Genomic DNA, 20,737 nt, shown 5'->3' with positions numbered 1-20,737 from the left:
ACAAGACCACATAGTATGTACAGTCTTCCACAGGACTAAGGAAAACGACAAGGAAGCAATGTCTATAGAAGACAGGATGTTCTTGGACATCATGGTTAGTCAAATTGTCAAGGACAAGTCAAACAGTTGGGTCGCACTATTACCATTTCGACCTCAGAGAAGACGCATACCCAACAAGAGGGAACTGGTCTACAACCGATTTATCTCCCTCATACACAAGTTTCAGAAGTTACCTGAGATGAAGGAACATTTGTTTACTTTCATGGGGAATATATTCCATAACAACCACGCAGAGATTGCACCTGCACTTTGGCACTCAGAGGAATGTTGGTACTTGCCCATCTTCGGAGTGTACCATCCAAAGAAGCCAGGGCAAATAAGAGTAGTATTCGACTCAAGCGCCAAATGCGAAGACGTCTCATTGAATGATGTCCTATTGTTGGGCCCAGACCTCAACAACAGACTTCTAGAAGTACTACCCTGTTTCCGCAGAGATACGGTGGCATTTATGGCTGATATACAACAGATGTTCCACTGTTTTCTCGTCAAGGAGGAACACAGAAACTACTTGAGGCTCTTCTGGTACCGCGACAATGACCCAGTCAAAGCGATCGCAGCAGTAGCATACCACAAAACCATGCACGAGAAGGAACAATGCCATATTGGATGAGCCGGACTGCGCGAACACACGATACCTAGACTGGAACTCTGCACTGCCATCCTCGCAGTTGAGTTGGCTGAGCTTATCTCAGATGGGATGAATCTGGAGATCAAAGATGCAGAGTTCTACACCAATAGCAAGATGGTACTGGGATACATCTGCAACGAAATGCAACGGTTCTATGTCTACGTCAGCAACCGGGTACTGAGGATAAGAACCACCTGCCCTAATCAGTGGCACTACGTGCCTACTCACCACAATCCTACAGACCATGCGACTAGATCCATTGCGCCAAGTCATCTTAAGGACACTACATGGTTCACAGGCCCTGCCTTCTTGAACCATTTGATGCCCCACATCAGCAAGCCTGATATATTCGAACTAGTGGATCCAGATACCGATGAAGAGCTCCGTCCTCGAGTGTCTGCTCTACATACAGTGATTTCAAGTCGACACCTCGAATCTCATCAGTTCATTGGGTTTTCAACCTGGAAGTCACTTGTTCGAGCCATCGCTTGTCTACTTCATGTAGCCCAGTCCTACAAGTCAGCACTACCTGCATGCCAGAAACCTTGTAAAGGTTGGCATCACTGCAATCATGCATTTACCGCTCCCAACCTGGAAAGAGCCAAGGTTACAATACTTTATGTTGTACAAAACATGTCCAATGTCTTTTGGGACAGATGGAGAAAACAATACCTCTCCACCCTGCAAATGAGGACAAAGTGGCAGAAAGACAGCCCAAACATCCAACCTGGCGATGTTGTACTCGTCAAAGACAGTCAGTCGCATCGAAACGAGTGCCCTTGTCACCAAGCCCTTTCCCAGCAAGGATGGGAAGGTGCACAAAGTAGAGGTCAGAGTGTGCAAGCTTGGGGAGAACAAACTGTTCCTCAGGCCAGTTACTGAACTTGTAATGTTATATTCCCCAAAAGAACCAAATAATGGCATCCGTTGATGCCAAGCGGGGAGTGTTCTGCCCATTAATGTGCAGCAAGTTAATTCACAATGTAGTACCAGTTGTAACCATTAGAGGTCATTAGGTACACAGTTATCCTGTTCTGTATCCAGGAGCTTATCGCTTTAAGTCTGTGTTCTGACTAGAACTGCCCCCCCCCTGGTTTCCCTGGCAAAAGTAGCAATTTTCTCCCCAGACCTTGAGTCTTACACACATGTTCCTGGCTCTCTCTTCCTGCAGATCTTTGCTCTTGATAAGCGGATTCCGGTGAGGCACAAATGTACTTACATGTGTGTGTTATGTTAGAACAGTTATGCAGCCACTGTGTAACAGAGTGTGTAGTTAGGCATGTTGTGCTTTATTTCATATTTCTGTATCTCTCTATGCAGATAGATGTTTGCCTGTATAAAGTAATACAATGCTGACAGCCTGAACTTTCCCTAAGATAGCCATGATAACTGTGTATCTGTCTTATCCTGTGTTCAGTGTTAGCTCTCTAATCTCTCTGTTATTCATGTTATTGCACCCTGTAACATGCTGTAATGTGTCAAGTAGGGTTGAGCGAAACGGGTCGGCCACTTTCAGAAGTCGCCGACTTTTGGCAAAGTCGGGTTTCATGAAACCCTACCCGACCCCTGTGTGGGGTCGGCCATGAAGTCGGCGATCTTCTGAATGTGGTATCGGAATTCCGATCCCGAGTTCCGATATGTTTGCAATATTGGAAATCGGTATCGGAATCCATATTTAAGTGTAAAATAAAGAATTAAAATAAAAAATATCGCTATACTCACCCTCTGACGCGCCCTGGTACTAACCGGGAACCTTCCTTCCTTCGAATCAGCGCTTGCAGGACCTTGCGGTGACGTCGCGGCTTGTGATTGGTCGCGCGGCCGCCCATGTGACCGCTCGCGCGACCAATCACAAGCCGCGACGTCACCGCTACGTCACGCAAGGTCCTGCAAGCGCTGATTCTTAGGAAGGAAGGCTGCCGGAAAGAAGCAGGGCGCGTCCGAGGGTGAGTATATACCTAATAGGAATATACTCACCCTCGGACGCGCCCTGCTTCTTTCCGGCAGCCTTCCTTCCTAAGAATCAGTGCTTACAGGACCTTGCGTGACATCGCGGCTTGTGATTGGTCGCGCGAGCGGTCACATGGGCGGCCGCGCGACCAATCACAAGCCGCGATGTCACCGCGACGTCACCGCAAGGTCCTGCAAGCGCTGATTCGAAGGAAGGAAGGTTCCTGGTTAGTACCAGGGCGCGTCAGAGGGTGAGTATAGCGATATTTTTTTATTTTAATTCTTTATTTTACACTTAAATATGGATCGCAGGGCCTGAAGGAGAGTTTCCTCTCCTTCAGACCCTGGGAACCATTGGAAACCCAATGCACTGCATTGGGTTTCGAGTTTCGGCCGACCCCCGACCCCGACTTTTTTATAGGATCGGCCAATTTCACTCGACCCGACTTTTGAAAAAGTCGGGTTTCGTGAAACCCGACCCGATCCTATAAAAGTAAAAGTCGCTCAACCCTAGTGTCAAGTACTGATGCACTGTTATTTCCTTTGTAGTTTTTACCTGATCATTCATTATATCGAATATCTCACAATATCATCTACTATTGTTGTTCATCGTTCACCACGAACCCACACCAATTTTTTCAGCGATTTAACCCTTAAATTGCTGAAAGCTATTAAATTTAAGGGTTAAAGGCAATTTAAGGGTTAAATCGCTGAAAAAATTGGCGTGGGCTGAGGGCAGATATTAATAGCCTAGAGAGGGCCCACGGTTTTTGGCCACACCTGGCTAAAAACATCTGCCCCCAGCCACCCCAGAAAAGGCACATCTGTAAGATGCGCCTATTCTGGCACTTGGCCACTCTCTTCCCATTCCCGTGTAGCGGTGGGATATGGGGTAATGAAGGGTTAATGTCACCTTGCTATTGTAAGGTGACATTAAGCCAGATTAATAATGGAGAGGCGTCAATTCTGACACCTATCCATTATTTATCCATTTGCATTAAATGGTTAAAAAGACACACACACATTATTAAAAAGTATTTTAATGAAATAAAGACACAGGTAGTTTTAATATTTTATTGTACTGCCAATCCACCTGAAGACCCTCGCTCTGTAACAAATAAAAAATAATAAACCAACAATATACATACCTTCCAAAGATCTGTAACGTCTCACGTTGTAAATCCATCTGAAGGGGTTAAAATATTTTACAGCCAGGAGCTCTGCTAATGCAGCGCTGCTCATGGCTGTAAAACCCACGGGGAATGAAGGTCATGTAGGTCAATGACCTGTAGTTACCTTCATTCGCGGTGATGCGCCCCCTGCTGGATGTGCTCATATGACCTCGAGCCTGGGAACTTTTCCCACGCTCCAGGGACATCCAGCAGGGGGCGCATCACCGCGAATGAAGGTAACTACAGGTCATTGACCTACATTACCTTCATTCCCCGGGGTTTTACAGCCACGAGCAGCGCTGCATTAGCAGAGCTCCTGGCTGTAAAATATTTTAACCCCTTCAGATGGATTTACAATGTGGGACGTTATAGATCTACGGAAGTTATGTATATTGTTGGTTTATTTTTTATTTGTTACAGAACGAGGGTCTTCAGGTGGATTACCTGTATAATAAAATATTAAAACAAACGGTGTGTTTTTCATTAAAATAATTTTTAATAATGTGTGTTTTTTTTTTTTTTTTTAACTCTTTCATACAATTGGATTAATAATGGATAGGTGTCATAATTGACACCTCTCCATTATTAATTAGGCTTAATGTCACCTTACAATAGCAAGGTGGCATTAACCCTTCATTACCCCATATCCCACCGCTACACGGGAATGGGAAGAGAGTGGCCAAGTGCCAGAATAGGCGCATCTTCCAGATGTGCCTTTTCTGGGGTGGCTGGGGTGTTATGACCTGGTGGTTAGGAGCACCCGGAATGACCTGATAGTTAAACCTCATACAGGACGAGCTCTGGGATGTGGGAGCTCTGCTGACCGCAAGCCCTAATCCTATCACACACACTAGAAATAGCCGTGGAGCGCTCCTGACCAGACCTAGGCGCCTCGTCACAGCCTAAGAACTATCTAGCTCTAGAGATAGAAAATAAAGGCTACCTTGCCTCAGAGAAATTCCCCAAAGGTAAAGGAAGCCCCCCACATATATTGACTGTGAGTAAAGATGAAAGTCACAAACGCAGAAATGAAACAGGTTTCAGCAAAGGGAGGCCAGACTTACTAAATAGGCAGAGGATAGGAAAGGTAACTTTGCGATCAGCACAAAAACCTACAAAAGACCACGCAGAGTGTGCAAAAAGGACCTTCGCACCGACTCACGGTGCGGAGGGGCCACTCTGCATCCCAGAGCTTCCAGCTAGCAAGACAAAATCATGATAACCAGCTGGACAATAAAACAGTGAACAAATAATGATAATCAGGAACTTAGCTTCTGCAGGAGAAGGCAGGTCACCAGAGAGATCCAGGAGCGAACTGAACCAATGCAAAAACATTGACAGCTGGCCTGGAGTAACGATCTGAGAGGAGTTAAATAGAGCAGCCAACCAAAGGACACACCACGTCACCTGTGTAAGGAACCTCAGAAGCAGCAGCTTCACTCATAGCCACCAGAGGGAGCCCATAGACAGAACTCGCCGAAGTACTATTCACGACCACAGGAGGGAGCTTGACAACAGAATTCACAATGGTACCCCCCCCCCCCTTGAGGAGGGGTCACCGAACCCTCACCAGAGTCCCCAGGCCGATCAGGATGAGCCAAATGAAAGGCACGAACAAGATCGGCAGCATGAACATCAGAGGCAAAACCCCAGGAATTATCTTCCTGACCATAACCCTTCCACTTGACCAGGTACTGGAGTTTCCGTCTCGAAACACGAGAATCCAAAATCTTCTCCACCACATACTCCAACTCCCCCTCGACCAACACCGGGGCAGGAGGATCAACGGAGGGAACCATAGGCGCCACGTATCTCCGCAACAACGACCTATGGAACACATTATGGATGGCAAAAGAAGCTGGAAGGTCCAAACGAAATGACACAGGATTAAGAACTTCAGAAATCTTATATGGCCCAATGAAACGAGGCTTAAACTTAGGAGAGGAAACCTTCATAGGAACGTGATGAGTTGACAACCAAACCAAATCCCCAACACGAAGTTGGGGACCAACACAATGCCGGCGGTTAGCGAAACGTTGAGCCTTCTCCTGGGACAATGTCAAATTGTCCACCACATGAGTAAAAATATGCTGCAACCTGTCCACCACCGTATCCACACCAGGACAGTCCGAAGGCTCAACCTGCCCTGAAGAGAAACGAGGATGGAAACCAGAATTACAGAAAAAAGGAGAAACTAAAGTAGCCCAGCTGGCCCGATTATTAAGGGCGAACTCAGCCAAAGGCAAGAAGGACACCCAATCATCCTGATCAGCAGAAACAAAGCATCTCAGATATGTCTCCAAAGTCTGATTAGTTCGTTCGGTTTGGCCATTAGTCTGAGGATGGAAAGCCGAAGAAAAAGACAAATCGATGCCCATCTTAGCGCAAAAGGACCGCCAAAACCTCGAAACAAACTGGGAACCTCTGTCCGAGACGATGTTCTCTGGAATGCCATGCAAACGAACCACATGCTGGAAAAACAATGGCACCAAATCAGAGGAGGAAGGCAATTTAGACAAGGGTACCAAATGGACCATCTTAGAGAAGCGATCACAAACCACCCAAATGACCGACATCTTTTGAGAAACAGGGAGGTCAGAAATAAAATCCATGGAAATATGCGTCCAGGGCCTCTTCGGGATCGGCAAGGGCAAAAGCAACCCACTGGCACGACAACAGCAGGGCTTAGTCCGAGCACAAGTGTTAAATATTAATTATTCTTATTTTTATTCTGTACCGAGCACATGGTTTCTTGCTGACACTATCAAAAGCTATTTCTGTGTATGTAGCTCAGAGTATAAGTTATCACCATATACAGAGGACATGTGATCTGTGTTGAACATATATAAACGTCTCGTAGGAGGGTGTGGGGGCTTTTGTCACGTGGGACGGTCACCTCCTGCCTGCACATTCATTCTCCATGGACAACAGATGAAGAAGCAACAGCTGATAACGGAAGCCATGATGACCTTCGAACTTCACACAGACAGATGACTTTTACCATTCAGGACCTTGGGAAAGATGAGTAACAAGACAAGCACTGATATTTACACATGGACACTCTGTTCGTAACTATTTCATCTACTTTTATGTTCTTTCTGCAATGGTGGATAATTCAATAAACCACTATTCTTTTATCAGAATATCATGACATTTTTCTTTTAAGAACAACGCACCTGGTTAAGTCTTGATTAGATATATTTGCGCAATAACGATTTTTAACAACAAGTCCCACAGGACTGCACAAAGAACGCACATCCCGTGACAAAGAAGGCCACCAAAAGGATCTAGCCACCAAATCTCTGGTACCAAAGATTCCAGGATGACCAGCCAACACTGAACAATGAATCTCAGATAACTCTACTAGTCCATCTATCAGGGACAAACCGTTTCTCCGTAGGACAACGGTCAGGTCTATCAGCCTGAAACTTTTGCAGCACACGCCGCAAATCAGGGGAAATGGCAGACAAAATTACCCCTTCTTTAAGAATACCCGCCGGCTCCGGAACAACCGGAGAGTCAGGCACAAAACTCCTTGACAGGGCGTCAGCCTTCACATTCTTAGATCCCGGAAGGTATGAAACCACAAAATCAAAACAGGAGAAAAAGAGCGATCATCGAGCCTGTCTAGGATTCAACCGTTTGGCAGACTCGAGATAAGTCAAATTCTTGTGATCCGTCAAGACCACCACGCGATATTTAGCTCCCTCAAGCCAATGTCGCCACACCTCGAATGCCCACTTCATGGCCAACAACTCCCGATTACCCACATCATAATTGCGCTCAGCAGGCGAGAATTTTCTAGAAAAGAAGGCACAGGGTTTCATCACCAAGCCATCAGAACTTCTTTGTGACAAAACAGCCCCTGCTCCAATTTCAGAAGCATCAACCTCAACCTGAAAAGGGAGCGAAACATCTGGCTGGCACAACACAGGGGCAGAAGCAAAACGACGCTTCAACTCCTGAAAAGCCTCTACAGCCGCAGAGGACCAATTGACCACATCAGCTCCTTTCTTGGTCAACTCAGTCAACGGTTTAGCAATACTGGAAAAATTAGCGATGAAGCGACGATAAAAATTAGCAAAGCCCAGGAACTTCTGCAAGCTCTTCACAGATGTCGGCTGAGTCCAATCGTAAATGGCCTGAACTTTAACAGGGTCCATCTCGATAGTAGAAGGGGAAAAAATGAAACCCAAAAATGAAACCTTCTGAACTCCAAAGAGACACTTTGACCCCTTCACAAACAAGGAATTCGCACGAAGGACCTGGAACACCATTCTGACCTGCTTCACATGAGACTCCCAATCATCCGAAAAGACCAAAATGTCATCCAAATATACAATCATGAATCTATCCAGGTACTCTCGGAAGATGTCATGCATAAAGGACTGAAACACAGATGGAGCATTAGAAAGCCCAAATGGCATAACCAGGTACTCAAAATGGCCCTCGGGCGTATTAAATGCCGTTTTCCATTCATCACCCTGTTTAATTTGCACAAGATTATACGCACCACGAAGATCTATCTTGGTGAACCAACTAGCCCCCTTAATCCGAGCAAACAAATCAGACAGCAGCGGCAAAGGATACTGAAATTTGACTGTGATCTTAAGAAGGCGGTAATCAATAAAAGGTCTCAAAGAACCATCCTTCTTGGCCACAAAAAAGAACCCTGCTCCCAATGGCGACGACGACGGACGAATATGACCCTTCTCCAAGGATTCCTTTATATAGCTCCGCATAGCGGCGTGCTCTGGCACAGATAAATTAAACAGACGGCCCTTAGGAAACTTACTACCAGGAATCAAATTAATAGCACAGTCGCAATCCCTATGAGGAGGTAGGGCACCAGATTTGGGCTCTTCAAATACATCCCGGTAATCTGATAAAAACTCAGGGACTTCAGAAGGAGTGGAAGGCGAAATTGACAGCAATGGAACATCACCATGTACCCCCTGACAACCCCAGCTGGACACAGACATAGATTTCCAATCCAATACTGGATTATGGACCTGTAGCCATGGCAACCCCAAAACAACCACATCATGCAGATTATGCAACACCAAAAAGCGAATATCCTCCTGATGTACAGGAGCCATGCACATGGTCAATTGAGTCCAGTACTGAGGCTTATTCTTGGCCAAAGGTGTAGCATCAATTCCTCTCAATGGAATAGGATACTGCAAGGGCTCCAAGAAAAAACCACAGCGCCTGGCAAACTCCAAGTCCATCAAATTCAGAGCAGCGCCTGAATCCACAAATGCCATTACAGAATAGCACGACAGAGAGCAAATCAGAGTAACGGACAAAAGAAATTTAGACTGTACCGTACCAATGATGGCAGACCTAGCGAACCGCTTAGTGTGCTTAGGGCAATCGGAGATAGCATGAGTGGATTCACCACAGTAAAAACACAGCCGATCGATCTGAATGGCCAAAGACATAGACTCCTTCAGACCAGCAGGCGTGGGAAATCCCACCATGACATCCTTTAGGGCTTCAGAAAGACCCTTTCTGAAAATTGCCGCCAGGGCACATTCATTCCACTGAGTAAGCACAGACCACTTTATAAACTTCTGACAGTACACCTCCGCTTCATCCTGACCCTGACGCAAAGCCAGCAAGATTTTCTCTGCCTGATCCACTGAATTTGGTTCATCATAAAGCAATCCAAGCGCCAGAAAAAACGCATCAACATCACGCAATGCAGGATCTCCTGGCGCAAGGGAAAATGCCCAGTCTTGAGGGTCACCACGCAACAAAGAAATAATGATTTTTACCTGTTGAACGGGGTCACCAGAGGAGCGGGGTTTCAAAGCTAGAAACAGTTTACAATTATTTTTGAAATTCAAGAACCTAGATCTATCCCCAGAAAACAAGTCAGGAATAGGAATTCTAGGCTCTAACATAGGATTCTGAACCACAAAATCTTGAATGTTTTGTACCATTGCAGTGAGATGATCCACACAAGAGGACAGACCTTGAATGTCCATATCCACACCTGTGTCCTGAACCACCCAAAGGTCTACGGGAAAAGAAAGACAAAACACAGTGCAAAGAAAAAAAAATGGTCTCAGAAGTTCTCTTATCCCTCTATTGAGATGCATTAATACTTTGGGCCAGCTGTACTGTTATGACCTGGTGGTTAGGAGCACCCGGAATGACCTGATAGTTAAACCTCATACAGGACGAGCTCTGGGATGTGGGAGCTCTGCTGACCGCAAGCCCTAATCCTATCACACACACTAGAAATAGCCGTGGAGCGCTCCTGACCAGACCTAGGAACTATCTAGCCCTAGAGATAGAAAATAAAGCCTACCTTGCCTCAGAGAAATTCCCCAAAGGTAAAGGAAGCTCCCCACATATATTGACTGTGAGTAAAGATGAAAGTCACAAACGCAGAAATTAAACAGGTTTCAGCAAAGGGAGGCCAGACTTACTAAATAGGCAGAGGATAGGAAAGGTAACTTTGCGATCAACACAAAAACCTACAAAAGACCACACAGAGTGTGCAAAAAGGACCTCCGCACCGACTCACGGTGCGGAGGGGCCACTCTGCATCCCAGAGCTTCCAGCTAGCAAGACAAAATCATGATAACCAGCTGGACAAGAAAACCGTGAACAAATAATGATAATCAGGAACTTAGCTTCTGCAGGAGAAGGCAGGTCACCAGAGAGATCCAGGAGCGAACTGAACCAATGCAAAAACATTGACAGCTGGCCTAGAGTAACGATCTGAGAGGAGTTAAATAGAGCAGCCAACCAAAGGACACACCACGTCACCTGTGTAAGGAACCTCAGAAGCAGCAGCTTCACTGATAGCCACCAGAGGGAGCCCATAGACAGAACTCGCCGAAGTACCATTCACGACCACAGGAGGGAGCTTGACAACAGAATTCACAACACTGGGGGCAGTTCTTTTTAGCCAGGGGGGGCCAATAACCATGGACCCTCTCCAGGCTATTAATATCTGCCCTCAGTCACTGGCTTTACCACTCTGGCGGAGAAAATTGCACGGGAGCCAACGCCAATTTTTTCCGTGATTTAACCCTTAAATTTAAGAGCTAGAGCGCTGAAATTTTGCACATACACACTACTAACATTAGTAGTGTGGAATATGCAAAAAAAGGGGGATATGACATGGTTTACTGTATGTAAACCATGTCTCATATCATGTCGGGTTTTGGCAGGAGAAATGAAAAGCCGGTAATTGAATTACCGGCCTTTCTGCTATATCGCGCTGAAGTTAATATAAATATATATATGTGTCTGAATGATATATATATATATATAAAACGAAACCCGACTTTTCAGTAGAGATCGCCGACCCGATCCCAGAGTGGGATCGGGTTTCACAAAACCCGACTTTGCTAAAAGTCGGCGACTTTTGAAAAGTGCCAATCTGTTTCGCTCAACCCTACTAGCAGTTATTGTTTAAAAACAACACAATTTTTTTTTAATTTTTTTTTTTTAAATAATTAACTTTCACAAACCAATGAGGGGGAAATGTTATGGACCTGGGGGTTGTGGAGCTGGGAGGATTGGCTACGGATGGACGATGAAGGGGTTCCAGGGGAAGGGCTAACTAAGCCTGTAGGGTCTGGAGGTCAAGGATGCAAGTAGACACATTAGGAGAGGAAGCATAGGAATGGAGAGACACATTGGAAGGGAGAGAAAACCTGGACAGCACAGGCACATTGAGAGGTGAGGGTGGAGATAGTACGACAGTTCTGGTGGCACTACTTTTTAGCTTTCTGTCCCGTTTTATGCAGCAGCTTCCTTTTTTTTCTGTCTCCTTGGGAGGGTGGGAGTGGTGGGGTCAGGAGATCAGAATGTGGACCCAGCCTGGTGGTGGCGGTGTCACTGTCAGTAACAATGCAATACAGGCAGTAGAACCCTTGGTCCCGTCCGACCAGGCGGAGGACAATGGCTCTGCAGAAAAGCTGGAGGATTGGTGTCAGAAGCTGCACCAAAAGCATGGAGCTTACCGGGTGGTCCAAGAATATGAACGGGTCTTTAGTAAACACCCTGTAGACTTTGGGCACATAAAAGGGGTCAAACATCACATCCCCATCGGAGATCATCCGCCCATTAAAGAGAGGTACAGGCCTGTACCTCCAGCTCACTATCAATGTGCCAAGGGTATGTTACGGGAGATGAAGAAGGCCCGGGTGATCAGAGACAGTTGTAGCCCCTGGGCAGCTTCGTTAGTCCTCATTAGAAAGAAAGATGGTACAATGAGGATGTGTGTTGACTAGAGGCAGATTAACCGCATTACACATAAATACACTTACCCGTTACCCAGAATTGAAGAATCAATAGCTGCACTGAAATCTGCTATTTCTCCACCTTACATCTCACGAGTGGGTATTGGCAGGTTCCCGTGGCAGAGGCGGATAGAGAGAAGACAGCATTTACGACACCAATGGGCCTCTGCGAGGTCAACTGCATGCCATTCGGGCTCTGCAATGCACCGGTAATGTTCCAGCAGTGAATGGAATGCTGCCTAGGACATAAAAACTTCGAAAACCGTTCTGTTGTCCCTGGATGACATCATCGTCTTCTCCAAAACCTATGAAGACCACTTGAAGCACCTGGCCAAGGTGTTTGAATCACCCTGTCCAACTTTGGCCTGAAAGCGAAGCCGTCCAAGTGCCACCTGTTAAAGCCCAAGCTGCAGTACCTAGGCCACGTAGTAAGCGCGGAAGGCGTGGCACCAGATCCAGACAAAGTCACTGTTATCAGGGACTGACCAAAACCCAACACCATTCATGAAGTACGGCAGTTCCTCGGGTTGGTAGGCTACTACCAGAGATTCATTAAGGGCTGCACCAAGATAGCCACACCACACCCCTGCAGGACCTTCTAGTGGGCCAATCCAAGAACAAGAATTCTCCGTTCGAGTGGAACAGCAGGCTAGAAGAATCCTTCTGGTTGAAGTTGGCTCTCCCGGGAGATTAAGTCCTGGCCTATCCTGACACCAGCAACATGGGATTGGGAGCAGTGCTGTCACAAGTGCACAAAGCCAGAGAGAGAGTGATTGCCTACGCCAGCAGAAAGCTTCATCCCACTGAAAGGAACCCCGACAACTATAGTTGCGTCAAGTTGGAGTTTCTCGCCATTGTCTGGGCTATGACCAAGCGATTCAAACACTACCTGGCTTCAGCAAAGATTACAGTCTTCAACAAAAATAATCCGCTGACTCACTTGGAAACCGCAAGGCTAGGTGCACTGGAAGAGCGATGGATGGCACGGCTGTCCAACTACAAGTTTACCATCAAGTACCGAGCGGGGCATAAGAACGCTAATGCTGATGCGCTGTCCAGGATGCCCAATTTACCAGACAAGGGAGAAGACTAAGAAGAGTTAGAAGAAATCAAGTTACCAGGCTTCCACTACCCTGAGGCGGCCCAGTGCTCCCATTGTGTGAGGAAAAAGCGCTATGTCATGCAAGAGGCCACGCTTAACTCGAGACGCAAGATAGCCATCCAGCAGTCTGCCTAGTAAAAGAGTTGCTGACACAAGCTGACTCACACCCTGGTCCAGATGCTCCACAGGAAACGCAACAGTTGTGGAAGGAGAAGGGCAAGCTGCTCATCTATGAGGGTAAGCTGTGTCGGAGCAACATCAACTTGCGCACACACAAACTGGTCTAGCAGGAGGTAGTCCCAAAGCGGGATGCGCCAATGGTCTTAGAGGCGTACCACAATGGAGCAAGGACACTTCGGATTGAAGAAGCTGGAGGTCCTACTTCGTGAAAGATTCTACTGGATTGGCATGAGGAAAGCCATTGAGAGGTGGTGCCAATAATGTGGCCCATGCAACCTGCGCAGGAAAGACCGTAACAGCCAGCCAGCCCCATTACAGCCCATCACCACAAAGCAGCCACTTGCACTGGTAGCTTTGGATCACGTGAAGTTAACCCCGAGTAGGACTGGCTACACCTACGCTCTGACCATAGTGGACCATTATTCAAGGTTCCTGTTGCCTGTCAAAGACCAAACAGCGAAGACAGCAGCCAAAGTGTTTCAAGAACATTTTTGTCGACCACAGTTACCCTGAACAAGTGCTCACCGACCAATGCCAAGCCTTTGAAGCAGAAATGTTCCAGGAGTTCTGTAAACTGTATGGCTGCAAGAAAATCAGGACGCCGCCGCATCATCAGCAGACAAATGGCATGTGTGAGAGAATCAACCAGGTGGTAATTGACCTGTTTAAGACCTGGTAGAGCAAAACCAGTGGCCAGAGAAGTTGCCGGACTTTGTAGATCTATTCAACCATATCCTGGTAAACTCCAACTGCACTCCGGCCAACCTGATGAGAGCGAGACCAGGCAAGTTACCCGTTGATTTTGACATGGGGGTTCTAACACCTGAAACGACATGACCAGATGCAGACAGGGATACAGAGTGGCAGCAGCAACACCGCAAAGTGCAAGATTGTGTAGAGAAGAGTTTGTCCCAAGCCAGACACTCTTCCCCCTCCCGATCTGCAACGTTTCTCGCACCAAAACCGCCGATCTTTTTAAACCTTTTATTTATTATTTTATTTATTAATTTATTTAAACCTGCGGGTTTGCTGTGGATTGGCCTGACACAATGGAAGTCAATGGGTGCAGAAACACTGCAGATCCGCAAAAGGAATTTACATGCTGTGGAAAATAAAACGCTGCACATCCGCATGTTTTTTTCTGCAGCATGTGCACACCAATTGTCAATTTCCCATTGACTAGCATTGCTTGTGCGCTGCACTGCAGATTTGGTGCAATTCCACGTGTACAAAAACGCTGCAGAAACGCATCTACATCCACAACGTGTGCACATAGCCTTAAAAAGAAGCACAGTGGCTATGAGATTTCTATTAAAGGGAACCTGTCACCCTCAAAATTGCGGGTGAGGTAAGCCCACTGTAGATAAGCCCCTGATGCCGGTGGGCTTACCTCACCCGCGATTTTGGGGGTGACAGGTTCCCTTTAACCCCTTAGCGACCGCCGATACGCCTTTTAACGGCGGCCGCTAAGGGTACTTAAACCACAGCGCCGCTGTGGAAAAAGTGAATAGCGCCCCCCAGAGGCCGATTTTCTACGGGGTCTCGGCTACCGGGGGTAGCCGAGACCCCAGAGAACATGATTCTGTTTTTTTTTAACCCACCCCTAATTTGCGATCGCCGGTAATTAACCGTTTACCGGCGATCGCAAAAAAAAACAAACAAACAAAAAAACGCGATCTCTTTTTAATTTCTCTGTCGCACATCGGAGGACAGAGAAAAGGGGTCCCAGGTAGCCCCCCAATACTCACCTATCTCCCCCGATGCTCCTAGTGTCTCCCGGTGGGTGCCGCCATCTTCAAAATGGCCCCGCGAGAATCTTTGGGGTCTCGGCTGCCGGGTGTAGCCGAGACCACAAAGAGCATGATCGGGGTCGGTTTTACCGACCCCTGTTTTGCGATTGCCGGTAATTAACTGTTTACCGGCGACCGCAAAAAAAAAAAAGTAAAGTGTAATTCTCTGTCCTCTGATGTGATCGCACATCAGAGGACAGAGAAATAGGGGGATTCGGGGACCCTACAATACTCACCTGTGTCCCTGGATCCTCTTGCTGCTCCTCCTGGCCGCCGGCAGAAGAAAATGGCGGGCGCATGCGCAGTGCGCCCGTCATCTGTCTCCATCTGCCGGCCGGCAGGAGAACAGCAGTTGGGGCTAAAATTAGGGTTAGGGTTAGGGCTAGGGTTAGGGCCAGGGTTAGGGTTAGGGCTAGGGTTGGGGCTAAATTTAGGCTTCTTTCACACTTACGTCGGTACGGTGCCGTCGCAATGCGTCGGCCCGACATACCGACGCACGTTGTGAAATTGTGCACAACGTGGGCAGCAGTTGTAGTTTTTCAACGCATCCGCTGCCCAATCTATGTCCTGGGGAGGAGGGGGCGGAGTTACGGCCACGCATGCGCGGTCAGAAATGGTGGATGCGACGTACAAAAAAACATTTCATTGAACGTTTTTTTGTGCCGACGGTCCGCCAAAACACAACTGATCCAGTGCACGACGGACGCGACGTGTGGCTATCCGTCACGATCCGTCGACAATACAAGTCTATGGGCAAAAAACGCATCCTGCGGGCACATTTGCAGGATCCGTTTCTTGTCCAAAACGATGGATTGCAACGGAATGCCAAACGACGCAAGTGTGAAAGTAGCCTTAGGGCTAGGGTTAGGGTTGGGGCTAAAGTTAGGGCTAGGGTTGGGGCTAAAGTTAGGGTTAGAGCTGGGATTAGGGTTAGGGTTTGGATTAGGGTTGGTATTAGGGTTAGGGTTGGCATTAGGGTTACGCTTGGGATTAGGGTTAGGTTTGGGATTAGGGTTAAGGTTAGGGTTGTGATTTGGGGTGTATTGGGATTAGGGTTAGGTTTGAGGTTAGGGTTGAGATTAGGATTAGGGGTGTGTTGGATTTAGGGTTTTGATTAGGGTTATGGTTAGGGTTGACATTAGGGTTGTTTTGGGGTAAGGGTTGTGATTATGGTTAGGGTTAGTGATTAGGATTATAAATCAGGTTGGGATTAGGGTTAGGGGTGTGTTGGGGTTAGGGTTGGAGCTAGAATTGGGGGGTTTCCACTGTTTAGGTACATCAGGGGGTCTCCAAACACGACAGCCAATTTTGCGCTCAAAAAGTCAAATGGTGCTCCCTCCCTTCTGAGCTCTGCCGTGCGCCCAAACAGTGGGTTACCCCCACATATGGGGCATCAGCGTACTCGGGATAAATTGGACAACAACTTCTGGGGTCCAATTTCTCTTGTTACCCTTGTGAAAATAAAAACTTGGGGGCTAAAAAATCTTTTTTATTTTTACGGCTCTGCATTATAAACTTCTGTGAAGCACTTGGGCATTCAAGGTTCTCACCACACATCTAGATAAGTTCCATGGGGGGTCTAGTTTCCAAAATGGTGTCACTTGTGGGGGGTTTCCACTGTTTAGGCACATCATGGGCTCTCCAAACGCGACATGGCGTCCAATCTCAATTCCAGCCAATTCTACATTGAAAAAGTAAAACGGCACTCCTTCTCTTCCAAGCTCTGAGGTGCGCCCTAACAGTGGTTTACCCCCACATATTGGGTATCAACGTACTCAGGAGAAATTTCTCAACAACTTTTGTGGTCTAATTTCTCCTGTTACCCTTGTGAAAATAAAAATTTGTGGGCAAAAAGATCATTTTTGTAGAAAAAATGCAATTTTTTTTTCACAGCTCTACGTTATAAACTTCTGTGAAGCACATGGGGGTTCAAAGTGCTCACCACACATCTAGATAAGTTCCTTAAGGGGTCTAGTTTCCAAAATGGTGTCACTTGTGGGGAGTTTCCACTGTTTAGGCACATCAGGGGCTCTCTAAACGTGACATGGCATCCGATCTCAATTCCAGTCAATTCTGCATTGAAAAAGTCAAACGGCGCTCCTTCACTTCTAAGTTCTGCGGTGCGCCCAAAAAGTGGTTTACCCCCACATATGGGGTATTGGCGTATTCAGGAGAAATTGCATAACAAAATTTATGGTTACATTTCAGTTTTTACACTTGTGAAAATAAAAAAAATGGTTCTGAATTAAGATGTTTGCAAAAAAAAAGTTAAATGTTCATTTTTTCCTTCCACATTGTTTCAGTTCCTGTGAAGCACGTAAAGGGTTAATAAACTTCTTGAATGTGGTTTTGAGCACCTTGAGGGGTGCAGTTTTTAGAATGGTGTCACACTTGGGTATTTTCTATCATATAGACCCCTCAAAATGACTTCAAATGTGATGTGGTCCCTAAAAAAAAATAGTGTTGTAAAAATGAGAAATTGCTGGTCAACTTTTAACCCTTATAACTCCCTAACAAAAAAAAATTTTGTTTCCAAAATTGTGCTGATGTAAAGTAGACATGTGGGAAATGTTATTTATTAACTATTTTTCGTGACATATCTCTCTGATTTTAAGGGCATAAAAATACAAAGTTTGAAAATTGCAAAATTTTAAAAATTTTCGCCATATTTCCGTTTTTTTCATAAATAATCGCAAGTAATATCGAAGAAATGTTACCACTAAGGCCGGCTTCACACTTGCGAGTTTTACGGACGTAAGAGCGCAGAAACTACGTCCGTAAAACTCGCAAAAAATATGGCACAATTATTCTCTATGCCCCTTGCTCCTATCTGCCGTATTTTACTGATCAGTATTAGGGCCCTTTTCCACTTGTGAGAAAAACGGACGAGTGCAATCCGATAAAAAATCGGATTGCACTCGGACCAATGTTTTTCAATAGGTGACATTCCATTTGCGATTTTTTTTTTTTTCCCAGCCGAAATCGGACTGAGAAAAATCTGTGTTGGCTGAGAAAAAAATCGCAGCATGCTGCGTATTGCTGAGATTCTCGGACGAGACTTGCCAATGCAAGTCAATGGGTGCGAGAAAAAAAACGCATGGAATACGGACCATCCGTATTCCATCCGTTTTTTACGGATACCTTACCATTCTGTGGCACAGAACACTGTAAATAGTCCTGTAAATGACTGTATAAAAATAGTTGCAGAGAAAAAAAACGGATTGCATACAGATGTAAAAACGGATGATGCGATTAAAAAATCGCATGACACTCGCATGACAATCGCACACATTACATCAGTTTTTTCGGTCCGTAAATCGGACCGTTTTTTTCTCACACAAGTGGAAAGGGGCCCTTATACGGCTTTCTACGGCCGTACAAAATCGCAGCATGCTGCGTTTGTCACCGTACTGCGCAAGAAATACGCCAATGAAAGTCTATGGAAGCGTGAAAAATACGGATTACACACGGACAAGCAGTGTGACTTGCGAGAAATACGCAGCGCTGTTAGAGAGAAAAGCCGGTAATTCAGTGCGGTGTACAGTAAAATCACACTGACAGCTTACAATAGAATAGGTAGAATAAATGTGTACACATAGATTAGGTGTGTGTGTATATATATATATATATATATATATATATATATATATCAGTGAGACACATATATGTATATATATTAATATTTATTCCAGCGCTATACAGCTTGAAAGCCGGTAATTCAATTACCGGCTTTTTCTTTCTCCTTCCTAAACCCGACATGATTTGAGACATGGTTTACATACAGTAAACCATGTCTTCTCTCCATTTTTTTTGCAGATTCCACACTACTAATGTCAGTAGTGTGTATCTGCAAAATTTGGCCGTTCTAGCTCTTAAAATAAAGGGTTAAATGGCGGAAAAAATTGGCGTGGGCTCCCGCGCAATTTTCTCCGCCAGAGTAGTAAAGCCAGTGACTGAGGGCAGATATTAATAGCCTGGAGAGGGTCCATGGTTATTGGCCCCCCCCTGGCTAAAAATATCTGCCCCCAGCCACCCCAGAAAAGGCACATCTGTAAGATGCGCCTATTCTGGCACTTGGCCACTCTCTTCCCATTCCCGTGTAGCGGTGGGATATGGGGTAATGAAGGGTTAATGCCACCTTGCTATTGTAAGGTGACATTAAGCCTAATTAATAATGGAGAGGCGTCAATTATGACACCTATCCAGTATTAATCCAATTGTAGTAAAGGGTTAAATAAAACACAAACACATTATTTAAAATTATTTTAATGAAATAAAAACAATGGTTGTTGGAGTATTTTATTCTACGCCCAATCCAGTCACTGAAGACCCTCGTTCTGTAAGTAAAAAAACATAATAAACCAACAATATCCTTACCCTCCGCAGATCTGTAACGTCCAACGATGTAAATCCTTCTGAAGGGGTTAAAACATTTTGCAGCAAGGAGTTCCGCTAATGCAGGCTGCTCCTTGCTGCAAAACCCCGGGGAATGAGGCTAAATATAGATCAATGATCTATATTTAGCTTCATTTGCGGTGAGGCGCCCTCTGCTGGCTGTTCATAGAGCGTGGGAACTTTCCTAGAAAGCCTGGGAGCTTTCTAGGTAAGTTCCCACGATCTATGAACATCCAGCAGAGGGCGCCTCACCGCAAATGAAGCTAAATATAGCTCATTGATCTATATTTAGACTCATTCCCCGGGGTTTTGCAGCAAGGAGCAGCCTGCATTAGCGGAACTCCTTGCTGCAAAATGTTTTAACCCCTTCAGAAGGATTTACATCGTTGGACGTTACAGATCTGTGGAGGGTAAGGATATTGTTGGTTTATTATGTTTTTTTACTTACAGAACGAGGGTCTTCAGTGACTGGATTGGGCGTAGAATAAAATACTCCAACAACCATTGTTTTTATTTCATTAAAATAATTTTAAATAATGTGTTTGTGTTTTATTTAACCCTTTACTAGTATTGGATTAATAATGGATAGGTGTCATAATTGACGCCTCTCCATTATTAATTAGGCTTAATGTCACCTTACAATAGCAAGGTGGCATTAACCCTTCATTACCCCATATCCCACCGCTACACGGGAATGGGAAGAGAGTGGCCAAGTGCCAGAATAGGCGCATCTTACAGATGTGCCTTTTCTGGGGTGGCTGGGGGCAGATATTTTTAGCCAGGGGGGGGCCAATAACCGTGGACCCTCTCCAGGCTATTAATATCTGCCCTCAGTCACTGGCTTTACTACTCTGGCGGAGAAAATTGCGCGGGAGCCCACGCCAATTTTTTCTGCCATTTAACCCTTTATTTTAAGAGCTAGAACGGCCAAATTTTGCAGATACACACTACTGACAGTAGTAGTGTGGAATCTGCAAAAAAAATGGAGAGAAGACCTGGTTTACTGTATGTAAACCATGTCTCAAATCATGTCGGGTTTAGGAAGGAGAAATAAAAAGTCGGTAATTGAATTACCGGCTTTCAAGCTGTATAGCGCTGGAAAAAATATTAATATATATACATATATGTGTCTACTGATATAGACAGTATATATATATTTTTTTTTCTTTTTGGGACACATGGATCACTTCTAT

This window comes from Ranitomeya imitator, chromosome 2, assembly GCF_032444005.1.
Source record: "Ranitomeya imitator isolate aRanImi1 chromosome 2, aRanImi1.pri, whole genome shotgun sequence".
Classification (NCBI taxonomy): Eukaryota; Metazoa; Chordata; class Amphibia; order Anura; family Dendrobatidae; genus Ranitomeya; species Ranitomeya imitator.
Note: the sequence above shows the minus strand (reverse complement) of the source record.